This window comes from Mobula hypostoma, chromosome 5 (assembly GCF_963921235.1).
Source record: "Mobula hypostoma chromosome 5, sMobHyp1.1, whole genome shotgun sequence".
Classification (NCBI taxonomy): Eukaryota; Metazoa; Chordata; class Chondrichthyes; order Myliobatiformes; family Myliobatidae; genus Mobula; species Mobula hypostoma.
The window spans coordinates 113,362,616-113,379,728 of record NC_086101.1 but is presented as its reverse complement, the minus strand read 5'-3'; the positions used below and the strand labels follow the sequence as shown (position 1 = coordinate 113,379,728).

General features: G+C 45.8%; 1 protein-coding gene across 2 annotated transcripts in view; it reads right to left on the bottom strand.

Annotated features, from left to right (window-relative positions):
• Positions 1–13,489, bottom strand: part of LOC134346932 (guanine nucleotide-binding protein G(I)/G(S)/G(T) subunit beta-2) — a 155,519-nt gene extending 142,030 nt beyond the window's left edge. For both annotated transcript variants that reach the window (XM_063048803.1, XM_063048805.1), the window contains exon 1: positions 13,332–13,489. The gene's annotated coding sequence lies outside the window, so the exon portion shown is untranslated. The remainder of the gene's footprint in view (positions 1–13,331) is intronic.
• Positions 13,490–17,113: the final 3,624 nt, after the last annotated feature.

The following is a 17,113-nucleotide window of genomic DNA, read 5'->3' as shown; positions in this document are numbered from 1 at the left end:
TGTTTCGATAGCTTCAGAGATGAAGATGGCTGAGCAAAATTAGTTTAGGTATCTCAGAAAAAGTGAACTCCTATTGAAAAAGTGGTGAGCTGTTCATAGAGTGGAAAATAACTTCATAAATCAAAGAACGCACACCCCAAAGGGTCAATGGTGAAAATTCATAGAGCACATAGCTACAAGACCATCCATGAATTCCCCAATGACACTACTATTGTCTGAAGGTTCTTAGGTGATGCTGAGGTGGAGTACAGGAGTGAGACAGATCAACTGCTGTTGCAACAATTCACACTCGATGTCAGCAAGACCAAGGAATTGATTGTGAACTTCAGGAAGGGAAATGCAGGAGTTCAATCCCCACCTCCAGATGTGTATATACATGAGACAGAGAGACGAAGAGGGACAGACAATGTGAATGACCCCATTGGTTTCCTCTCAGATTCTATCTCTCACTCACACACAATTGTTTGTGTCTAGAATTAAGATACCCCTGAGAGAGAGGCAAACTCTGAAGTTGAGTTTAGTGACAAGGAAGTTAGCTGTGTCAGAGAGGGACAGGGAAAGCGCAGTAAAATCAAGTCCTTTGGCCCACCGAATCTGTATGTGCTACCAATCCTTCATTAATCCACTTTATTCTCCCCACTGTCCCATCAGCTAAAACCCCTCAACCCAATTCAACCCTTCACCCCCAACCGCACACATAGAGGAGTTTACAGCTGCTGACTAACCCACCAACCTCACACTGTACTGGAGTATGGGAGGAAACTGGAGCACCTGGGAGAAACACGTGGCTCACTGCATAAAAGCATACAGACATGGTCAAGAGGTTCAGTTGTTATTTAGTCCAAACACAGAGACTTTGACTGTGGAATAACTTCTGGTGCAAGAAACTGCTGATGTCTGAGGATATGCTGGGGCTAGGCCACAAGTGTTGCCTTGTTTCTAGCGTCAACATAGCACAACAACTCACTAACACCAACCCGTACATTGTTGGGACATGGGAGGAACGCAGGGGAACCACACGGTCATAGGGAGAATGTGCAAACTCCACACAGAACCCATAAACAACGGGAGTGGGGTTCGAACCCAGGTCTCAAGGATCATAACATAATGACTCTACCCGTTGCGGCACTGAGCTTCCCCATCTGTGAACTGACAGATAAGCTATATTGATTGGTGTGGTGTGGGAAGCAGGTTTGATGTGGGAAAGGGGGAAAGAGGTGTGAATTGCCACACTGACAGGGAGAAAGAAAGGTGGGTGACGATGAGTGGAATTGAAATGAACATTGGCTTCCTATGTAAAACAAAAATTGGTAAACCAGTTTAGTATCAAAATTCAAAGTAAATTTATTATCAAATTACATATATCGCCACTTTCTGTAAGGAGTTTGTATGTTCTCCCCATGACCAGAAGGGTTTCCTTAGGGTGCAACACATACAAAATGCTGGTGGAATGCAGCAGGCTAGGCAACATCCATACGAAGAAGCACAGTCGACGTTTCAGGCCGAGACGAAGTGTCGACTGTGCTTTTTCCTATAGATGCTGCCTGGCCTGCTGCATTCCACCAGCATTTTGTGTGTGTTGCTTGAATTTCCAGCATCTGCAGATTTCTTCGTGTTTGTGTTCCTTAGGGTGCTCCAGTTACCTCCCAGAATTAAAAGACACATCAGTTGGAAGGTTAATTGGTCATCGTAAATTGCCCAGTGATTAGTCCAGGGTTAAAAAGGGGGGTTGCTGGGTGGTGCAGCTTGAAGGGCTGGAACAGCATATTCTGCACTGTATTATGTCACCATATACAACCCCGAGATTCATTTTCTTGTGGGCATATTCCACAAAGCTATAGAATAGTAACAATAACAGAATCAATGAAAGGCTGCACCAACTTGGGTGTTCAGCTAGAGCAGAGAAGACAACGAACTGTGCAAATACAAAAAAGAAAGAAATAATAATAAATAAATAAGAAATAAATAGCAGAACGTGAGATGAAGAGTCCTTGAAACTAAGTCCATTGGTTGTGGGAACATTTCAATGATGGGACGAGTGAAGTTGAATGAAGTTATCCCCTTTGGTTCAAGACCCTGACGGTTGACGGGTAACAGCTGTTCCTGAACCTGGTGGTGAGAGTCCTGAGGCTCCGTTCCAACTGCTTTACATTATCCATACAGATCAATGCATTGAGGTAGTACTATGGATGGAGAATAAAAGTGTTACAGTTACAGGCAGACAATAAAGTGCATTTTTGGAATGTGGGAGGAAACCAGAGCATCTGCAGGAAAACCACGTGGTCACAGGGAGAACCTGCAAACTTCTTACAGACAGTGGTTCGCACTGCAATAGCATCAGGCTAACAGATGCATTACTGTGCCCCTTTTGGCTAAATCCCAGATGGTCACAGGTTCAAGCCCCAACACTGGGTCCTTGGATAAACAAAGCTGGGGACAGCATTCCCAATAATTCCAAGGGAATGCTGCCCTGTCAAGGGGTGGAGATGTGTCGGACGCATTCCCCCTCCCTTCCCAACCCCACAGTAAACAACAAAAAGATCCCTCAGAATTAATTAGAGTCTTCACTATCCAGAAGGTTTCAAAGAGTTCAACTATTCCTATTATCCCTCTGAACTCCACTGAGAACAGCCCCAGGGACTTCAAACATTCATTGTACATTAACCTTTTCATTCACATAAAGCTCCTCAGGACCCTCTTCAGGGCCAGCACATCCTTCCTCAGATACAAGACCCAAACCAACAACCCGCTTAAACTCACACCTCTGAAGCTCAAGTTCAACTGACTGACCAGGGAGGATAAGGAGGTTTAACTTCTCCCCTACCATCCACTACCCCTCGCCCCCCCTCCCCCCCTCCCCCAACCGGCGCCCACCTCGGGAGCCGACGCCTGGGCTCAAACCTCGCTTGTTGACTTGCTGACAGGAACTCGAGGCTGGTTTCCTCACCCGGGTGGATGTTTCCTGTTTTTCACAAACCTTCGCTTGCTTTGCAAAACTGGATTCAGTGGGGAGGGGTTTGGGGGGGGGGGTGCTGGCGCGGAGCTGGTTTAGAAGGGGGTGGGGTCCCGTTGCCTCGAAACCAGCCTCTTTTCTGGGCCGTGCCTAAAAGGAAGGATGCTCTGAACTTCCACTTCATTGGCCTTTCTCCCCTTTGTCCCCTGTCAATGAGACGGCGGCTTCTTTGGTTCTCAAAAGCACTAGCTCAAGATGAGACGCTCAGTGTCCCATCACCACCACACTCGCAGCCAAACTGGAGCAATCCCAAACAGACGGGGAGGGTGCGAGTGTCAGGCCTTGGTCATTGTCCCATTACCAACCACACCCCCTCCCCACCAAATCGAGATCAGGGCCAATCAAAAAACTAGGTGGTGAGAGCAGGGGTTCAAGGGCCAATCAGGAAACCAGATGCCTCAGAGAACATGAACCCAACAGCCAATCAGGAAGCTGGGTGGTGACAGCAGGCCCTTCAGCCTAACATCTGTGCTGACCAAGATGTCGGTCCATATCCCTCTCAACGTTTCTTAACCAAAAGTCTTTTTAAACATTGTATGCCACCAAAGACATTTCTAATGTGGGAAACATTCTTACTGGCTGCATCACTGTCTGGTATTGGGGGGTGGGGGGAGAGCACTACACATTATCAAAATAAGCTGCAGAGAGTTGTAAACTCAGTCAGCTCCATCATGCGCACTAGCCTCCGTAGTATCCAGGACATCTTCAAGGAGCAGTGCCTCAAAAAGGCAGCATCCATCCTTAAAGACCCCTACCACCCATAACATGCCCTCTTCTCATTGCTACCATCAGGGAGGTGGTACAGGATCCTGAAGGCACACACTCAGCCATTCAGGAACAGTTTCTTCCCCTCTGCCATCTGATTTCTCAATGGACATTGAACCGATAAATATTTTTTATTTTTGTAATACTTATTTTATATACACACACTTATTGTAATTCACAATTTTTTCTCTATATTATCTGTATTGCATTGTACTGCTGCCACAAAGTTAACAAATTTCATGACATATGCCGGTGATATTAAACCTGATTCTGATCATTTATGTCAAATGATGGGGTTGAAAAGCTTATATTCTCAAAGCTGTGAGCCAGGCCATCCTGGGGTGATGTTGGCAAGATCTCGTTCACACGAACTTTAGCCCAATTTTACAAATCTCTTTGTCACAAGCTCCAATTGATGTCCAGCGCAAACAGCCTCCGGGCCTGACTGACTGACTGCCCTTCAGGCCAGAGTCATGCAGGATGGGAACAGGCCCTGTAGGCTGTAGCCCAACTCATCCATGCTGATCCAGATGCTGTCTGATTTGCCCATGTTTGGCCCACATCTGGCCCACATCTCTCTAAACCAGAGGGTTCCCAACCACTTATACCATTAAGCAAGAAGTCCATGGACACCCCCCCTCTGATTGGGAACCCCTGCTCTAAACCCTTATCCACACTTATTCAAACATGCTATCATACCCGCCTGAACCATTTCCTCTGACAGCTCACTCCATTTACTGACCATCCTCTAAGTGAAGAAGTTGTCCCTCAAGTACCTTTTAAATCTCTCCCTTCTCACCCTGAACCTTTGCCTACTAGTTTTAAATTCCCCTTCTCTGGGTAAAAGATTTTGTTCACCCTGTCTATGTCCCACATAATTTTATGGATGATTTTGGTTAAAGAACTGACACAAAAGACATTAGGTCAAGTTGAGAAAGGGACTGGACCTAATTCAAATAAGTTGAGCCAAGATTTCAAGGGGTTAATGGCCTCTTGATCTCTACATGAATTCTGGACAGATCTTAATCCAAACTTGGAGAGAAAACTCCAAGACATAATTTTCCAACGTCATGTTGCTGGGCGTAAATATAGAAAACACAGAAGAGTACAGCACAGGAACAGGCCATTCAACCCACAATGTTGTGCCAAACCAGTTTAAAAGCAAATCAAAAACATCCAAACACTAATCCCCCCTACCTACACCATGCCCATATCCCTCCATCTTCCTCACATCCATGTGCCTATCCAAACTTCTCTTAAAAGCCTTTACCACCATACCAGGCAGAGCATTCTGGGCATCCATCACTCCCGAGTAAGAAAAAACTTACCCTTCATGTTCCCTCTGGAATTAGACATTTCTATCCTGGAAAAAAAAAGACACCCCCTGTCTACTCTATCTATGCTTCTCATAATCTTATAAATCTCTATCTGATCTTCCCTCAGTCTCTGGCACTCCAAGAAAACAACCCAAGTTTATCCAACCTATCATGATAACACATAACCTCTAAACCAGGCAGTATCCTGGTAAACCTCTTTACATTTTTTTTTCTTGCTGGCGGTTTGATGTTTATCTTTAGAAGCTTTTTGTATGACGCATGGCTCCAGGGTTGAACACTTAATGGGGGATCCCCCCCAACTTTTTCTTGCTTAGTAGGGTTTTTTTTTAAATCATCAAAATTTTTTCAATCTTTAAAATAATGTTTTTTTTTCTTGAGATATTGTAAGTGTTGCTTACTTCGATGTACTCGTGTTAATTTTGGATAATAATAATAAAAAGATTTGAAAAGAAAGAAACCTCTTCTACATCCTCTTCAAAGCCTCAACATCCCTCTGATAGTGGGGGAAACCAGAACTGTATGCAATACTCCAGATGTGGCCTAAACAGAGTTTTATAAAGTTGCAATATAACCTCTTAACTTTTGAACTCAGTGCCTCGACTAATAGACTATTAAAAGCAAGCATTCCATAAGCCTTCTTAACCACCTTATCAACCTGTGTAGCCATTTTCAAGGAGTTATGAACTTGGATCCCAAGATCTCTCTGCTCAACAACACAAAGACCTTGCCCTTAACAGTGTACTGACTCCTTATATTTGCCCTACCAAGGTGCAACACCTCACATTTATCTGGGTTAAACTCCATCTGCCATTTCAAATGGACCTCTTGGACTTTAAAATGGATTCTTGACCTCACGATATACCCTGTTATGACCCTGCACCTTCCTGTCTGCCTGCACTTTCTCTGTATTCTGAATTCTGTTATAGCACCAATGATCACTGATTGAGGTTCAAATCCCACTGCCGCCTTTAAGGAGTTTGCATGAACTCCCCCATGACGCTCCATTTTCCTCCCATACTCCAAAGACACATGGGTAGGGTGAGGGTGAGTGAGTTGTGGGCATGCTGTGTTGGTGTGGAAACACTTGCGAACTGCCCAGCACAATCCTCGCTGACTTGACTTGATGCAAGACACATTTCACTGTGTGTTTTGATGTAGATTAGATTATGAAGACACGTAGTCCCCTTTTATTATCATTTAGTAATGCATGCATTAAGAAATGATACATTATGTGACAAATAGAGCTAATCCTTTGAAATATGTCTGCATAGCTTGTAACACTAATTTTTCCCCACTGTGTCTCAGTACAGATGACAATGATGAACCAATTCCCAACTTTAGAGGAAATGTATGTAAACATGTCACACTGCAGTGAAGCCCTCCCACCTACAGTGGCACTGCTGTACTCACTTCAGGAGAAAGGAGGGAACAACTCAATAGCACAGCAGACAAATGGTTTTGATTAGTTAAATTCCACACATACACATATGTTCATGATCTAGATGAAGGAAATGATGGCATTAGTTTCCAGACAACATTACAATAATGGTAGCGCAGTGGTTAGTACAATGCTTTACAGACCAGCGACTCAGTTTCAATTCCCAAAGCTGCTTGCAAGGAATTTGTATGTTCTCCCCGTGCCCATGTGGGTTTCCTCCGGGAGCTCTGGTTTCCTCTCACGGTCCAAAGACGTACCGGTTGGTAGGTTAGTTGGACATTATAAATTGCCCCGTGATTAGGCTAGGTTTAAGTCGGTGAGTTGCTGGACTGCGTGACTTGAAGGGCCTATTCTGCACTGTATCTCAATTAATAATTAAATTAGAGGTTCAAAGATTAGTTTTATTAAAGATTACCTTTATTTGTCACAAGTACACCGAAGCATACAGTGAAATGCATCATTTGCATCAAATCAGATCAGTGACGATTGTGCGGGGGCACGACCATCGCCATGCTTCCAGCGCCAATACAACGTGCACAGGACTCACTAACCTCAATCCATGTGTCTTTGGACTGTAGGAAAGAGCTGCAGCACCGGAGGAAATCCACACAGTCACGGGAAGAACGTACAAACTCTTTACAAACAGCGTTGGGAATTAAACCCCGAGCTTATGGCACTATAATAGCGTTATGCTACACCGTAACCCCTTACATCACGTTCAAAATAAAATACATACGTCACCATATACATTCATGAGATTCATTTTCTTGTGGGCATACTCAATAAATCCATAATAGAATAATAACCATGGTAGAATCAATGAAAGACTGCACCAATTCCAGCATTCAACCAGTGTGCAAAAGACAACAAACTGCCCAAATACATAAAATAACAAATTAGTAATAATAAATAAATATCAAGAACATGAGATGCAGAGTCCTTGAAACTGTGTCCATAGGTTTTGGGAATATTTCAATGATGGGGCAACTGAAGTTGAATAAAGTTATCCCCTTTGGTTCAAGAGCCTGATGGTTGAGGGGTAATAACTGTTCCTGAACTTGGCGGTGTGAGTCCAGAGGCTCCGGTACCTTCTTTCTGATAGCAGCAAGGGGAAGGGAATATGGCCTGGGTGGCGGGGGACCTAATGGTGGATGCTGCTTTCCTGCAACAACGCTTCACGTAGATGTGCTCAATGGTGGGGAGGGGCTTTTCCTGTGATGGACAGGGCTTCATCCACACTTTTTGTAGGATTTTCCATTCAAAGGTATTGGTGTTTTTATACCAGGCTGTGATGCAGCCAGTCAATATACTCTCCACTACACATCAATAGAAGTTTGTCAATGTTTTAGATTTCATACCGAACCTTTGCAAACTCTTAAGGAAGTAGAGGCGTTGCCGTGCTTTCTTCATAATTGCACTTGTGTGCCAGGCTCAGGACAGGTCCTCTCAAATAATAACATCTAGGGACTTAAAATTGCTGACCTTCTCCAATGAGGACTGGCTCATGGACCTCCTGAATTCAATTATCAGCTCCTTTGTCTTGCTGACATTGAGTGAGAGGTTGTTGTCATTGCTACACCACTCAGCCAGATTTTCAATCTTTCTCCGATTTGCTGATTCATCACCACCTTTGATTTGGCCTAAGATAGTAGTGTCATCAGCAAGCCAGTTCAGGATTCCTTCAAGGTTAACTTGCAGGTTGAGTCAGTGGTAAAGAAGGCAAACGCAACATTAGCTTCCTTTTCTAGAGGATGAATATAAAAGCAGGAATGTACTGTCAAGATTTTGTGGGGAGAAGACAAGAGAATGAAGTTTGAGAGAGAGAAAAAAAAATCAGACATGATTGAAAGGCAGAGCAACTGGATGGGCAGAATTATCTAATTCTGCTCCTACATCTAATGGTCTTATAAATAAAGGGACAGTGCTGTCATCAGACAGCAATGTTACAGGGACACCAGAAGGATTCTCACATGCGCACCAACACAGTTGGCAATATCAGGGAGTGATTAAGGAACCGCCTTGGGATGACACTATTACTTGATTTGTTTCGACCACCCACATCCCATTCCAATGACGCATGCCTGGTTGCCATGGATACTGAGCCACATGCCATCAACTTTCCAGGATTCAACACACACACACGATAACTCGTTTACGTTCCTGGATGCGCCATCGAAACCCAATTCACTTCAACACTGAAGCATTTTTTTGGGCTCTGTTCAATGCAGAGTAAAGCTCCACCTTGCCACAGATCTCAAGAGTACAACAGTACAGAAATGGGCCTTTGGGCCCATCTAACCCGTGCTAACCTGATCTACTGAGTGCCATCAACCTGCACCCACACAAAACCCCTCTTATCCATTTACCCTTTTCTTAAATGTTGCAATCGAACCTGCATGCACCACTTACGTTGGCAGCTCACTCCACACTCACATCACTCTTGGAGTGAAGAGGTTTCCCCTCAGGTTCCCCTTAAAACATTTCACCTTTCACCCTAAACCTATGAACTCTTGTTCTAGTCTCACTGAACTTCAGTGGAAAAGGCCTGCTTGCATTTATCCTATCTATACTCCTCATAATTTTGTATACCTCTATCAATCTTTCCTCATCCTCCTACACTCCATGGAATAAGGTCCTGACCTATTCAACCTTTCCCTAGAACTCATATCCTCAAGTCACAGCAACACCCTTGTAAATTTTCTCACAGTAGGACCTTTTTCTTTAAAGAATCTGAGACATGGTTGCCTCCAGATACTGTCCCCTCTGCTGACAGTGGGAGGTATCTTAGCTCCCCAGACAACTGAACGAAGGGGTGGGTTGGATCAGGTTTATCATCACTCACTAACTCAAATGAAATCACTGACTGAAGTGAAATTTGTTGTCTCGCGGCAGCAGTACAGTGCGAACACAAAATCTATCTGGACACCATCTATTCCAGCAGACTCAGGAGGAAAGCAATCAGCATCACCGGAGACACCACACACCCCGGCCACTCCCTGTCTGACCCGCTGCCGTCCAGCAAAAGGTTCAGGACACTAAAAGCCAGAACAATTAAGACTGAGGAACAGCTTCTATCCCAGAGCTGTGGCCTCCATCACACCACTCCCACAGAAAAATGACTGAAACTGTGAGCACACACATGCACACCCAAGGACTCAAATACTTGCACTAATGGCACTTTGTGCATTACTGTGATCTTCTGGTGCTGCTGCAACTTATTTTCTGTTACTTCTCTATTTAATACTGTTTTTCTATTACTGTCTTGTTTTTATCTACCGCTTTATTTAATTGCCTGAGTGGAAGCCAAACAGAGTTTCATTGTACCTATGTATAATGACAATAAAGATCATTCAATTCAATTCAAATCTATCATATAGTGGTAAAAGGGATAATGAGGCAGTGTTCATGGACCATTCAGAAATCTGATGTTGGAAGGGAAGAAACTGTACCTAAAACATTGAGTGCAGCTCCTCAGTCTCCTGGACCTGCTCCACCATGGTAGTAATGTGATATAGTATCACTGATATATTTCATGAAATTCAGTGTTTTGTGGCAGTCATTATGTGCTGTATCGTATTACAGAGGTGATCACGGACTCCTCACCATGATTGTTCTTGGCAGATTTTTCTACAGAACTGGTTTACCATTGCCTTCTTCTGGGCAGAGCCTTTACAAGACAGGTGATCCCAGCCATTATCAATACTCTTCAGAGATGTCTGCCTGGCGTCAGTGGTCGCATAACCAGGACTTGTGATATGCACCGGCTGCTCATATGACCACATGCACCCATGGCTTCACATGACCCTGATCGAGGGAGGGGGTGCTAATCAGGTGCTACACCTTGCCCAAGGGTGAACTGCAGACTAACGGAGGGAAGGAGAGAGCCTTACACCTCCTTTGGTAGAGATGTATCTCCAACATGCGGCAATAGCACAAGATAATAACTATATATTTCTTATCGTAATATATATTAAAATTAAATTAATTAGTGCCAAAAAAAGGGGAAAAAAGAAATAGTGAGGTAGTGCTCATGGGGGCTCATTGTCCTTCAGAAATCTGTCGGTGGATGGGAAGAAGTTGTTTTGAAAACATTGAGGGTGTGTCCTCAGGCTTCTGTACCTCCTTCTTGATGGTAGCAATGAGAAGCGAGCATGTCCTGGGTGGTGGGGGTCCTTAATGATTGACTCTGCCTTGCTGAAACACCGCCTTTTGAAGATGTCCTCAGTGGTGGGGGGGCTTGTGCCTGTGATGGAACTGGCTGAGTAAACAGCCCTCTGCACCCCTTTGCGATCCTAGAGCCTGCACGTTTAGCGGTGATCCATGGTGCCTTTGGTGACGTACCAAATCTCTCCAAAGTCCCAATGAAGTAGAGACACTGTCATGCCTTCTCCTTGATTAGGTCGATGTGTTGGAGCCAGGGGACATGTTGGCACTGGGGAAACCTGAAACTGCTCATCCTTTCCACCGCTGGCCCCTCAGTGCCACAGGGACATGACCTCAGGCCCCGGTAACGCGCGCCCAGTGGGTTCATGAGTGTGGGGCGGGGTCACCACCATTTCTGCTCAGCCAGAAATGACCATCAAACCCAGATTCAGATTCATACATTTATCACATGTACACTGAAACGTTTGCATTAATCATCCAAAGATTCACTGAGGGCAGACCGCAAGCATCACCACACATTCTGGCACCAACATAGCATGTCCACAATGTTTGGCATCCAGGGACCCCCCTCCTTCTCCTCTCACCCCTTCCTTTCTCCTCACCTGCCCCTGGTGCCCCTCCTCTTTCCCTTTCTCCCACAGTCCACACTCCTCTCCTATCAGATTCCACCTTCTTCAACCCCTTACCTTTTGTCTCTATCACCTCCCAGCTTCTTACATTATACCCCTCCCCATCTATACCCGCCCTTCTTCACCTTCACCTGGTCTCACCTATCACTTGCCAGCTTGTGCACCTCTCCCCCTCACCCCAACTTATTCCAGCTTCTTCCCCCTTCCTTCCTCAGCACCGATGAAAGATCTCAGCTTGAAACATCAGCTATTTGTTTATTTCCATAGATGCTGCCTGACCTGCTGAGTTTCTCCAGCATTTTGTATGTTGCTCAATGTAATTAAAAATAAGATATCAAGATCTTTCCACATTACTTTGTTACACACTCCAGGGTCAGATACAGGGTGAAACTCCCTCTACAATGTCCCATCACACACTCCCAGGGTCAGACACAGGGCGAAACTCCCTCTACACCATCTCACCACACACTCCTGGCTTCAGACACAGAGTGAAGCTCCCTCTACACTGTCCCATCACACACTCTCAGGGTCAGACACAGAGTGAAGCTCCCTCTACACTGTCCCATCACACACTCTCAGGGTCAGACACAGAGTGAAGCTCCCTCTACACTGTCCCATCACACACTCCCAGGGTCAGACACAGAGTGAAACTCCCTCTACACTGTCCCATCACACACTCCCAGGGTCAGACACAGAGTGAAGCTCCCTCTACACTGTCCCATCACACAGTCACAGGATAAGAGGGGAGTGAATTGCTGAAATTGTCCCCTGAAGAGGGTGATATACTCAAGACTGATTTGGATGTTGGACTTTAAGAGGATTGAGGGTCAGGTGCAGAGAAGTAAAAGTGGAGGACAGAGAGACAGGGTAGAAAGAACAGAAAGAGATGCAGAGACACAGACAGAGTGAGAAAGAGATACGCACAGAGTGAGAGAGAGAGAGCCAGAGTGAGACAGACAGAGAGAAAGAGAGAGACAGACAGACACAGAGGCAGAGCGAGACAGAGAGAGAGAGAGAGAGACAGACACACACACACACACACACACACACACACACAGGGACACAGGCAGAGAAACAGACAGACACACAGAGAGAGACCCACACACACAGAGAGACTCACATACACACACGAACACAGGAGAGAGAGAGAGACACACACACTCAGAGACAGAGAGAGAAACACACAGACAGGAGAGAGAGAAAGAGACACACTCAGAGACAGAGAGACACACACAGAGTGAGACATAGAGAGAGACAGAGAGAGACAGAGAGAGACACACACAGAGAGAAAGCCACAGACAGAATCAAAGAGACAGAGAGAGAGAGAAAAACACACAGAGTGACAGAGAGAGACACAGACACACACACACATACGGAGAGACAAAGAAAGACACACAGAGACAGACAGAGAGAGACGCGCACACATACATACAGGGACAGAGAGAGAGAGAGAGAGAGAGAGAGAGAGAGAGAGAGAGAGAGAGACAGACACACACACACGCCCCGGCACGCAGAGTGTTAACAGGACTTCCTGGGGCTGTGTTACCGGGAATAAGCAGCAATTAATTCCTCTCTGTCTCCCCTTACAACAATAGCCGAGGTGTATTTATAAAGCCCCCGTGCTGGTGTGATGCCGCTCTGACTAACAGCATTTGGCCTGGGAAGTGAATCGCTGGGCTGGGCTGGGGACAGGTCTGTCACTAACGTCAAGGAAACTCTGCGATGCTGTTCGAGCCGCTGCACTCCTCTGAAACCTCCTCGGAGTTCAGCCTCCTCCCACTCGCTTGACACTCGCCACCTCCTGCGTCCCTCTCCCCACACCCCACGACAAATACAACTCCCAAGCAGGAACCCAAAGTCTTCACCGCCTCGCCTGAGGAAGATTTCGCGCAGCATCCTCCCCGGCTCTACTGACAACTGGGTTAACGGGGAGGGTGGAATTGTTCAAACCAATTGAGATAAACTGCATCAAATAGTTAGGTTACCTTTGCAGTTGGTTGCTGGAAGCGTGTCCCTTCTGTGATGTTCTTCAGAGAGGAGAGGGGGGGGAGCCTTTTGTTTTAAATTCTGATTTAATAAACTGACTTTAAGCTGCAGCCTGCTCCGCGAAAACAAGGCTGGGCGCAACAAGCCCTGTCAGCCGCCTCTGGAAACCCCACGCCGGGCGATGGAGGGCGGCAGCCAATCAGGACCGCCCGTCGGTGGTTGTCGAGGTAACGTAGGGCGTTCCAGTTTCCTTCTGTTACCGCGGCCCTTACAGCCGCAGCCACCGAGGGGCGGCAGCGAGTCACAGGAGCGCCCCGCCCTAGAGGCCATTCGACCCGTTGAACCGCTCCCAGCCCGTACTACACGTTCCTTCCAAGCCTTTTTAAATTTCCGTTTTTCCACTGCTTATCTTAACTATTAAAACTGAATTGCGCTGGCGCGTGGCCAAGTGGTTAAGGCGTCGGTCTAGTGATCTGAAGGTCGCTAGTTCGAGCCTCGGCTGAGGCAATCTGTGTGTCCTTGAGCAAGGCACTTAATTACACATTGCGCTGCGACAACACCGGTGCCAAGCTGTATGGGTCCTAATGCCCTTCCCTTGGCAACATCAGTAGCATGGTGAGGGGAGACTTGCAGGGCAATAGTGGTCTTCCATACAACCTTGCCCAGGCCTGCGCCCTGGAAACCTTCCAAGGTGCAAATCCATGGTTTCATTAGACTAATGGATGCCTATAAAACTGAATTTATCATGTATTGCTGACACAAAGTTAACAAATTTCATAACAAATGCTGGTAGTATTAAACCTGATTCTGATTTTGCTTCCTTTGTAGGTTTTCCAAACAGCTGCCTGTTCTTTCACCTTGGCATGATTTGTTAGATTGTCAGGGTTTATGTTTTCACTCTTGGTAGGGTCATCCATGCCAGACAGGTCAAAGGGTAGATGCCAGACTAAGAGTGGACCACCAGTCCTCCAGGTTCAGCAGTTCAGCTCAGGGCTAACAACCCTGACTGGTCAAACAAAATGTTACAGAAACAACAATGAAGAATTCTCCTTTATCTGAGTGCGATGGTATTCCTGAGTCTCCACCCGGGACTTGCATGACTGACAGTAGTGAAAACCGAGAGGAAGCCACTGACATGATGAAGGAAGCTGTGAACACCGCCAGAGATGGAGAACCATCATTGCTGACCTGAGCGCCAGCGGCGTAATGGGCAGCAACTAACTATGACTTTAGTAACAACGGAGAATAGGGTGTGAAAGCTACCAGAAAAGTGCAGTGCAAGTAATCTATAAAGTGCAAGATCGTTGTGAGGCCCAGAGTCCAATCACAAGGAAGGTGCCCCAGTGTACTTACTTTCTTAGGAGGTTAAGAAGGGTCAGCATGTTACCGAACACTCTAATAAACTTCCGTAGATCCTCTGTTGAAAGTATCCTGACTGGTCGCATCTCGGTCTGGTACAGCAGTTAAAATGTGCAGGAACGTAAGGAGCTGCAGAGGCCGGTGGACTCAGCTCAATACATCACGGGCACAACCCTCCCTGCCAGCGGTCATTTCTACTGGAGGCAGCACCCATCACCAAAAATCCCACCATCTCAACCAAGCCATCTTCTCACAGCTCCCATCAGGCAGAAGGTACAGAAGTCTGAAGTCCCAAGCCACCAGGTTCAGGAACAGCTGCCTCCCTTCAACCATTCAGTTCTTGAACCGACCAGTACAACCCTAATCACCACCCCGTTTTAGCAACACTTACGGCCACTTTGTACTGCAATGGTCTTGGATTATTATTGTTCTAATTGCCTTCTTCCTTCTAACGATTGTGTATCATCTAAATTGTGTCCAATTTATTGTTTTTGTGAATGCTGCTTATCTGATGCTATCTGCCTGTAATACTGCTGCAAGTAAGTTTTGCATTGCACCTGTGCACGCAAGTAACTGTGCAGATGACAGTGAACTCCACCTTTGTATTTGAGACCATTTAAGCTGGTGGACATTTTCATTTCTGTTCCAGTTCCATCAACCATCGTCAGGGATGTCCAGCACCAAGGACAAACCCCCTTCTCACTGCTGCCATCGGGAAGGAGGTACAGGAGCCTTAGGATTCACACTGCCAGGTTCAGGAACAGTTATTACTCCTCAACTATCAGGCTGTTGAACCAAAGGGGATAACTTCACTCACCCCATCACTGAAATGCTCCCACAACCTATGACTCACTTTCAAGGACTCTTCATCTCATACTCTCAAAATTTATTGCTTATTTATTTATTATTATTATTTCTTTCATTTTGTATTTGCACGCTGGTTGCATGGCCAAGTTGGTGCGGTGTTTCATTGATTCTGTTATGGTTATTATTCTATTGTGGATTTATTGAGTATGCCTGCAAGAAAATGAATCTTAGGATTGTATGTGGTGACATATATGTACTTTGATAATAAATTTACTTTGAACTTTGAACATCAGAATGGTTTTCCAACGCTGCAATTATTTCAGATGTCACCAGGGAAGGAACATTTCAGTTTCGAAGAGAGACTGAATAGGACAGACTTGTTTTCTTTAGAACAGAGAAACTATTAGCAGTGTGATCACTGGAGTGGAGTATGATGCTCTCCCAAGGGGTTGTCTATGACTGAGTCTTCAGGTGGCTGTAGAGGCTGATTCGGGATCCGGGATGTAAGGGTGGATTCCATCAGTGAAGAATGCCTGTACATGACTTTGTCTAATGTGGGGAGGCTGATGTACAGACACAATCTCCCCCCCCATACAGGATGCCCTAAAGGTTAATTTACAGGTTGAGGAAGGCAAATGCAATATTAGCATTCATTCCAAGAGGACTACAATATCAAAGTAAGGGTGTAATGTTGAGGCTTTATAAAGCACGGTGAGGCCTCGCTGGGAGTATTGTGAGCAGTTTAGGGCCCCTTATCTAAGAAAGGATGTGCTGACATTGGGGAGGGTTCAAAAGAGGTTCACAGAATTATTCCAGGATTGAAAGGCTTATCATATGAAGAGCGTTTGATGGCTCTGGGCCTGTACTCACTGGAATTCAGAAGAATAAGGGGTGACCTCATTGAAACCGATCAAAAGTTGATGGAATGGACGTGGAGAGGATGTTTCCTATGGTGGGGGAGTCTAAGACCAGGGGACACAGCCTCGGAATAGAGGGACATCCTTTTAGAATGGAGTTGAGGAGGAATTTCTTAAGCTAGAGTTTTGTAAATCCGTGGAATTCATTGCCACAGATGGCTGTGGAGGCCAAGTCATTGGGTATATTTAAGGCAGAGGTTGATAGTTTCTTGATTAGTCAGGGCATGAAGGGTAAGCGGGAGAAGGCAGGAGATTGGAGCTGAGAGGGAAAATGGATCAGCCATGATAAAATGGCGGAGCAGACTTGATGGGCCGAATGGCCTAATGTTGCTCCTATATCTTATGGTCTATGGTCAGATGATTCCTGACAGGTTGGTATCAGTGTCCAATAGCATAGAATGCAAGACAACGGGGACGCTTCACTGCTGCAGCCTTCACCTGCCTTCATCGACACTGTGTTGCGTCATCCCCTTCCGCCAGCTCCACCCTTGAGGTCTTAGATGCATTGCTCTTTGTCTGGAACTTCCTCCTTGACCTCACTGCCATGGATGACCCCACCAGGACTAAGTGCCAGACACCATCATCTCGGGATCTTAGGAATTCACAGGACTCTCCACCACAATAAGCTGACATTCCTCGGAGAAACTGAGGAGGTGGGGAGGGAGCTGATGGAGGTGTACAAAATTATATGGGGCAAG